At 40.0% G+C, this 9,186-nt stretch overlaps 1 protein-coding gene across 23 annotated transcripts in view; it reads left to right on the top strand.

Annotated features, from left to right (window-relative positions):
* Positions 1–9,186, top strand: part of MAGI2 (membrane associated guanylate kinase, WW and PDZ domain containing 2) — a 696,944-nt gene that overhangs the window by 317,227 nt on the left and 370,531 nt on the right. The window lies entirely within an intron of this gene.

The raw sequence follows: 9,186 nt of genomic DNA, 5'->3' as shown, positions 1-9,186 counted from the left end.
AAAACATATCCCAGCAATTTCTCATTTCTTTTGCTGTGAAGATGTATTTCTTTTGTTCCTGATTTTTTTTCCCTGCCTCTTTAGAACAAAAGGCATTTCCTTTTATCAATTTTTTCTAATGGCAGCAAGAGAGTTACATACAAATTAGCAATTTTATACAGGTTAATGCTCTGCTTCATTCTGAAGTAAACTGCCTTAAGGTATTAGGAGGAGAGGGGGTGGGCAAGCCGGGGGAGGCTTGACCGATGCCCAAGAAATACTGAATTCAGATGGATTTAGATCATACAGAGAAGCAGACATTTATCTGTAACTGGATTTCAGCTCCATGTCATGCAAAATCTGCAGACTATAGCAGGAAGACTCTTAGCAACCAATAAATCAGATTTGTAATGGGCCTTTAAAAATGTCTGTGAGGGGTGACTGCTTGGGTCCCCTTTGGCCAAATTAAGATGCAATCTGACAGTACAGTAGCATCTGTGTGCTGACATTTTCTCGTGAACCTGGTGAAAAATGGCTCCAGATCTCTTCTTCAGTCCCCAAAAGACAGTTTCTGAATAGCCATGCATTTTCCCCTTGTACTGTTGTTTGTTATAATCACCATTCTCTCTGGTAATGTCTGACTGGCTTGTTTTGCTTTCCTTTCTTTGACTGTTTGGCTGAGGGGCTATAGTGGGCAGTGGTTGTTTTACCTGAAATCAGAACCTCATACCAGTGCTTATAAAAAAGAAATAATTTTACAAAGTGTGTGTTGCAAATGTGTTGTAAAAATACTGCTAATAGAGCAGCTTCTGGCAGTTCTGCTGGAATTAGGTAAGTGGGTTGAAAAGCATGTGTCTTAAATCATGTGCCACCCATGATACAGGTGAAAAAGAAATGCCAGCCGGTGGTGAGTGCAAGTGACACATAAAACTGAAAATCCTAACAAAAGGCACTAGAATAAAGTCCTTAAAGGCCAGAAGTATATGTATGGGTACAAGCATTTGTTTATCCAAGGGAGTTCACGTTCAGATCCTACAAGAGCGAGGGGAAAGGAGGAGCAGGGGAGGCACTCCTGTAATTGTACTACAAGTGTGCTGGGTGGAAAGAGCCCCGCATGGAATGGCCATTCAGTCTGATTCTGCAGCTCTGCTCCAGCCTTCCTGAGCAGCAGCTGCAGCCCAGAGGTGGCAGCAGCCTCTGCCTGCCATGTGTGGGGTGACTGCAGGGGAGCGAGGAAGGGGACCGTGTTTCTCCAGAGGGATCTGTGCCAGGGGAATTCATGGGGCAACTGGGAATTTCACTCCAGTGAAAACCACTTCTTTAAATGTTCCCTCTGATAAGGTGGCTCCATAGCACAAAAGTAGGGCAAGTAGGAGGCAGAAGGGTAGCTGTGAGAAGTTGTCAGTAGTATGGATCCTCTCCAGAAAATGTGGCCAGTGTTTTTTGTGACCGCTTAATAGTGCCTACTGTTTTTGTTGGTGCTTAGAAAGCATGTTGTGTGCAGTACTTATAAAACCCCAAATGTTACTTGCCAGACTTATTACAGTCTTTTGAGATTAATTTTCATAGATCTAAATGCTTCCACTACCACCAGAAAGGAGCAAAAAAGGAACTTTAACACTGCCTGCAGATCCCCATTTCTCCTTCTGTACAGGTAGATAATTTGACAGTAGTAAACACTTGCTTCATGGAAAGTGACACAATTGCACAGTGGGACTGTGAAAAAGAAAACAAACATCTTGCAAACCATCAGACAAGCGGAAATGTCACTGAGAGATGTTCAAATAAATAGAGTTAAAAAGCTTTGAGTGACAGAAAGATTCCAGATGCCTTATTCACGCTGACCATACTTACAAAGCACTAGAATGCAGCTGCAGGTTTGGGAGGTAAACCAAACCAGGCAGATTTTCAGATGTGTATGTACCTAATCAAAATAAAACAGAGTCCAATACTGAACTGGAACAAATTAGATTTCAGAACTTTACACATTAAGGAATACTAGATTGAAGATCACTACATGCAGAAGAGTTTCTAGAAGGAATTAAATGAGTAAATTTAACCCTAAAGAAACACATATCCAGCTAGGGGCACTATCTATTGATTATGTGATTATTAACTACAATGTTATTTAAAGTGGGGTTTAACAGTGAAAATCTGATTTAAGAAATTTAGCACGACTTTTGACTTTTATTATCATTACAAAATAAAAACTGTCCAGGGACTTTGCTTAGAAATACACATTTTCTCATGGTACAACACTGACACACTGCATCTGTAAAGGGAGAGGGGAAACACAAATAAAATGGTGGTACCAGGAAAATTTCTCACCATCACTTTCTGAAAGCTGTGTAAATACATCCTGAATTGATAAACATATGATAAACATAAAAGTCAGGATAATCTTCTGGTTGTGATGAAAATAAATAATAACAAGAATTAGATTGATTAGTATATACTAACCAAAAAAAGACTGAGACCCAGAGTATTGAAATCTGAGAAAATTCTATTTACATTGAAGCAGTCCAAGTAGCAATTGCCAGTGTTCCAGCTGACAGACTCATCAAACAGCCCACCTATTTCCCATTTCAGTAGCAAATGCCTATACAGAAACCATCATGCTCTCACTGCAAAATAAGCTTAAGAACATTAAAAACCATATAGTATTCCCAGCTGCCCTAATACTACCAGTTTAAATCAAGTTTGTTGTAAATGATGTCACCATAACAGAGTTTATTGTAGCCCACAGGGCCAAGAAAAGAGTATGGTCAGCATAATTTACTTTTCTTTTTTTCCCCTCTAAGAACATCCTAGCTATTCCTATTCCCATTCCTCTATCATTGCTTCCTCATGTCTATAGCATACCTCAGACCCACATATCTGATAAAAGCACCAGACAAAAGTTTCAGAGAGAACTCTCTGTTCACTGTAGCAACTGTTTTCTGACTATATTATGCTGTGGGATAAAGAGGAGGATGGTTCTTTTGATGACCTTTAGTGTTTGTGTACAGAGCATACCTATGCTTAGACAGCCCATTATTTTGTAGAAAACATCAATAGTAGAGTTAGCTGAAAACTGTAAACTGAAAGTTGGCTGGGTCTGTTCTTTCTCTAACCATTGAAGGTTAGGTTGACTTTTCAAGTAAATAAAGAAAACTCACCTGGAAACATGCAAGATGCTTCAAACCTGACTTTATATTTCCTGTCAACTTTCTAATTTTTTTGTATTTCTCTTCTCCTATGTTTTTTCTGACTCTCCGCAAACTTCCTTATTTATGTAAATATTCTTTGATTTAACCTTACCAGCCATCTATGATTTTTCCCTTCTGCCCCAGAACTCCATGTTCTGGGACAGCGAGAAGCCATTTCTGTCATCAGGTCTTTCTTTAGTCCAGGTGAAATCAGTATCTCATGCTGGGGAACTGGGCTATAGAGAGGTGCATATCCAGATGCCTACAGAACACAATACTCTCAATCTCATCAGTCTGCCTACAACAAAAAAGAAATTATTTTTCATCCTAACATCAGCCACATATACCATAAAGAATTTAGCCAATATTCCCATGGTTCAGCCTGCTGAAGGAAGCAATGACAGCTGGTGGCTTTCTTGGGACAGTTTTATAATCTGAATCTGTATCCTGAATACCTGTATGATCATAAGAATGGTACTGAAGGAGAGTGGGGTTTACAGTTCAGTTCTGCCTCTGCTGAAATTGGTGCCAAGGTGCACTCTAGAGATGAGACAAGAGAACATTTTAGTAGAGAAAATCTGATCTTGCAGAGGAGCTCAAGTTAAATACATTTTATTACCTTTCTGGCAAAGAAAACAAGCAAATAGGATTGGCAGTGGGTGACAACTGAACCTCTAAACCCCCTAACTGTTATCCCCTATGAAAATATGAACAACAAAAAAAAACTGCCTGGGAAAAATTCTTTAATCTGAAGGTATTAGGAGTTAAGTCTTTACAGCCATGACAATCCCCCATTGACAGAATTGCTCATAACCCAGAGGTGATGGAATACAAGTGGGCATGGATGTGGGAAGCATTGCAATAGAGAGCACATCACAATAAAAGCTCTCTTTCTCAGTTATCCTTTCCTTTCCAGTCAAATAAATAAATTGCAGTGAAGTACAGTGGGAAGAATTATTGCCACTAGAGTGCTTTTCTGATGACAGAAATGATGTAAGCTATACAAGTCTGTCCTAGATAACAGAAATAAAAGATTTCTGTAAGTTTGCAAAGGTATAGGAACTCTTAGAGTCAAGCTTGATTCAAGCAGACTAATTGGATATGGGTAGTGTAACTTCAGACTTGGTCATCTGCTGAGAAACCTGCTCTGATGGGGGCACAGAGCCTTGGCACTCCTGTGCTGCTCCTACTCTCCATTTGTCTCCTCTCCCAAGGTCCTGGCTTAAATCTGCAGGATTGCTCATGATGTTGGCCAAAGTTATTGGAGTGACTGTACTCATGTCTGTGATGGTAGAAGCCATGATGGGTCCAGGAGGTGGTAATATTTGTAATGAAACATTGGTGAGCAGAGCCTCTGCAGGGACAGGACCTTCAGGGCAGAGTTCCCTTTCATTAGAGGATTTTTCACCTTCAGAATTAGCTTCTTGGAAGAAATTCTGAAAGGTAACGTGGCATCATCCTGCAATGCTATGCAGTCAGATACAACCCAGCATTTTGTATTTCAACAGCGCACATGACCCAAAGAGGAGTGAGGAATAATGCCTTTGTCACTAATTAAGGTTATCTATCAATGGTTGGGATCAAGATTATCTAAAAGCAAAGCCAGCCAATGGAATATTCAGTAAATCTAAAACATCTGGGGAGAATTGCAGATGTCTGAATAAAAGAGCTTGATCAGATTATAATTGTTCACTGTTAGATCACATAATTGACTGGGGCAACTGGAAGCTTCTGTTCCCAGAGCTCTGCAGCTCTTGACAGAGAAGGAAACTGTAGTTTTGGTGTTTCTTGTTCAGATGATGTAATAGAAAGAGGGTTCTGGTAAACACAAATGAACAGTTTGTGGAAATGTACCATCACACCCCAGAAATCCTTATGGGATGAGTGGTAGCTATCCCTCAGACAGCACCAGGAGGAATTTGCTGCACAAAAGGAAAGGATAACTCCAAACTTTCCTCACTTTTGCATGGCTGGATTTTAAAACCTGGAATAACTGAGGGGATAGTCTGCTCCCATTCTGTCATCACAGCCGTCAAATGCTGCCGTCGAACCAACTGCAGCGACATAACCATCAAAAAACACCTGCCTGTGCCTATTGGAAAGTCCTTCTGAAAAAGGAGGAGTGTGCCAGTAGGGAGCTCTTTATTGTGTTAGTTTTTTTTCCTTCTGCAGATTCAGCAGGTGCTATATATTATCCTTTACAACCTTCAGCCATTTGGAGCTAGGACACTGTAATTATGTTCCCTGTCCATGGAAGTTACTGACTATTACTGTGTGAAATACGAGCTCTGCTCAGAATTCAAAACTAAACTGGGGAAGCATATTTGCTGCTGTTTTCATACCAGCAGAATAATGGCAGTATTCATTTACAGAACTGTTCCTTTACACTATTAAATGCTCTCTGCCCCTTAAATGGTGGAACCTATATAAAAATACCTTATTGCTGATATGTAAAGAAGTCAAATTCCTAGTGTTTACATTTCTCTCCTACAAGTAGTTTACATTTGTGTAGTTAATTTTATTAAAAAAAAATTGTAGGGCTTCACTCATTTTTAAGTGTGAAAATAAATTGAGAGACCGACAGAGAAAGTACACAATCATTTTTAAACAGAAGTAACTTTCAGTCACCTTTGTAGAGATAGTCAGGTTCTCAGGGCTCTTTCCAAGTCTTAATTGCACATTGCTCTTGCATTTGTATGTGGGTTGGTCTGTAAGTACCTGCACCTGTCTCCCCCCATGGTACATTAGTGCAGGAGAAAACAAAGGGGTTTTCTATCTCCTGCTACTCCTACTTTTGCAATCTCATCCACATGAGGATTGCCTTCTGTGAGGTTTCAGCACTTTCTGACTAAAAAAATGCAGCCTGTTTTTATCTTGCTCTGTTCTCTCCTGAAGTTATTCAGGGAAAGTGAGATATGGGGGGTGTCCTGCACACTATTCCATTAGGATAAATAATGTATGCTGTCTATTGTGTTTCGAAGAATGCTTCAAAGAAAACTCTCCATGGCATAGTTATGATAACAAGCAGGAAGGAAATGAAAGGAGAGAGAGCACAAGAAAATGTAGGTGCTTTGGTATTATCTGCTAGTACAGCATTATAACGCTTGATACCAGTATGCTTCTTTTGCCAAAGCTCTTGGCAATAGCCACAGCAGTCCTGGAAAACATGTGTAGCCTACAGCTGCCCTAGGAGAAAGATTTTTTTGCTCTGTACCTCCAGGAGATAAGGTGCAGTCTGTCCTTGGCAGAGGCACACTGCACTGTGACCAGCTCTTGAATATTTTCTTGTCCTGATCATTTCTTCTCCCCACTTTCATTTTAATAGGAAAGTCCCACATTCCCCCCCCAGTCTCTCAAGGGAATGACCATGGCTTTTATGAAGCACTGATCTTCTCAGTTTGAGGTTCTTGACCCACATTAGGTGTGGCAACTCTTCAAGGTAGAGGACACACTCTTACCTCCTATCAAGCATTATTTTTTGATTGTATTCTGTGTTTTTCAATCACTTTTGTGTATAAAGCTTAGTGTATGTGAATTATCCACTGTAATAAGAATATGTGATAGACAGTCTAGATTCAACCTCAGCAAATACAAAAATTACTGGCAAAATATCTTAAATGTTTGATATGGAATTTGCTTCCCCAGCTGGAGTAACAGCAGGGTATTTGGCCCAGCATCCTGCTTTTCACACTGGCAAAGAGTTCCAGCACCAGGCCATGTAGGGTAATACTTTTCTTTTATGTCTCCCAGTTTCCACTATAACTCACCAGGTTACTAGGATTTTTTCCAAATGATATGACATTCTTGTTCTAAAGCACAAATTGATATTTATGTGGCCACACAATGCAGAAGAAATGTCATTTCCAGCATTGGTCCCATGGATACATGCTCAGTGGTGTGTATGTAACCAGACCTTTACACCTCAGTACAGGGTGACCCAGTCATGGAGGAAAATTGGTTTGCTATGCCTTCACTGAGCTTACTGCTGCCTTGGTGATGAGCCTTATATCTTCAAGCACATCAGACCTTCCTGCCATCATTAGAAATACTTGAAAACTTTAGAAGGAAAAAGCCTTGAGTTTTGGCTAAGTCAGCATGTAAATCTGAAAATGTGCTTCATTTATGATAAAGGCATTTCTGTGCATATGAATCATGCCTGGCAAAGGCAAAGTACAGTAATCCAAAAAGAAAAAAAAAATTAAAAGAAATTAGAATAAACTCTTTTTTAGGAAATTGCTATAAAAAAATATAGGAAGCTGTTTGACAGAGAATGTGCCTCCTCTTCTGGGATCATAGTATTCTCCATCAAATCACCTCTCCTCTGGGTGGGAATATTTTCCCCCTTTTTTTGCAGGTATGCCTTTGAAATGCCAGTTCATCTTGTCACTTTGCATATTAATTTGGTTTGACTACTTGTTCATCCTATTTAGGGTTCTTCCACCTTTCCCCAAAGGTGTGAGGGGAAATTGGATTGAAATAGATAGATGTTGATAAACAATTTCATTTCTGTCTTTGAGTGCAGTACAGTTATCTGTGAGAGGCAGCCTCTGTTTGCCCTTAAAATTACTGACCCTCTCTCAGAAAATGGCTATCTTTGAATCACTGTCTTACACTGACAAAGAGAAGTGGCCACTGTCAAAGGTTTTGGCCACGGTTACAAAGGTTTGTAACCAACTATCTCTGCACCAAGAAGTCAGTGGGAGGGAGAGTGTTTAACAAGCTGAGTGAGTAGCACAGAGGAAGACAGGGCATGGAAAGGAGCTGAGAGCAGAGGGCTTGGAATAAAACTCCAAAAAGGAAAGAAATCAAACGATTCATAGAGAAATAGAGAAAGCAACGAAAAACAAAATCAAGAGAAATGAGAAAGAAAAAAAAAAATTAATGATGGCAGAAACAGGAATCATTATGCACATCCTCAAGCTGTCATGTTAGAGAATATAAACCTAACAACTTTTCCTTCACTTCTCCATGGAAATGAAACAATTATCAGGAAACTATTTTATTTTATTCTTCAAAGAAGTTATTTAAAAGCAGTTCCCCCATTCTGGAAAGACTTCACCTCAAGAACAGATATTGTCTCTCCTAAGTGTTCTTTATGGTTACTGTTTAACTTAAATGCCAGAAAACTGACACACCATGCTACTTAACAGAAATGAATGGTTTTGCCTTATAGAACCTGAAGAGTAAGGAGAAAAATGTCTTTGCAAAGAAAAAGATTTGTGAGCTGGATTGTGTCCAAGGAGAGTTAAACCAGTGATAAAATTTCCTTCCCCAGGTAGTAAGGTTTTCAGGGCAGCGGGGACCTTAACTTCCACCCCAGGCTTTTCTCCTTGCTCCTGGTACTCATGCCATTCTTCTCTTCCTCTAAATCATCCATATCCCACCATCACAATTTCCTCCCTCCAGCAGGACCCAGTGTCTGGTGTGTTCTACTTCCATCACTGCAGTTTGGGGAGGGGTTGATGTCAGGGCTTTTGCTGGGGCAAAAAGTCTTATTCAGGTTTCAGCATCCTGAAACCATAGGCTGTTGAAGAAGAAGAGGGTGAAAGGGTGAAAATGGAGAACCCACAGCATCCCTACTCATGAGAAAAGGCAGAGAGGAAGCAGTGTGAGAGAAACTGTCCAAAATCCTGGGTGTTTTGTGATGTATTATTCTATGAGAGCAAGAGAAAACTGTGTTTCTGACAAAAAGTCACCTTCTAGCACTTTCACACTCAGGCTCCTTGAAGCTCAGCCTGAATGAAAGCTGGTTAAATAAAAGTCTAAAACCTGTGCTTTACCTTAAAGTCTTTGAAGAAGTGCCTTCACTCCTGAAACATATTGAAGCATTATTACAAGCCATACTCTGATCTGAGGCACTGTGGTGTAAATCTGCAATTATTTGCTCAAAATCAGTGGTATTTTCCTAGCAGGGAAAGAGAGGAAGTTCACCCCTTCCTCCAAGCAGGGGGATGAATTTCTTCTAAATTGCTGGCACAGTAAATTTCTCCTGATATCATGCTGGCACTTACTTTCATAT

The sequence above is a fragment of the Lonchura striata genome, chromosome 1A (genome assembly GCF_050655825.1).
Source record: "Lonchura striata isolate lonStrDom1 chromosome 1A, ASM5065582v1, whole genome shotgun sequence".
NCBI lineage: Eukaryota > Metazoa > Chordata > Aves > Passeriformes > Estrildidae > Lonchura > Lonchura striata.
The sequence above is the reverse complement of the archived record's forward strand: the minus strand, read 5'-3'. Positions and strand labels throughout refer to the sequence as shown.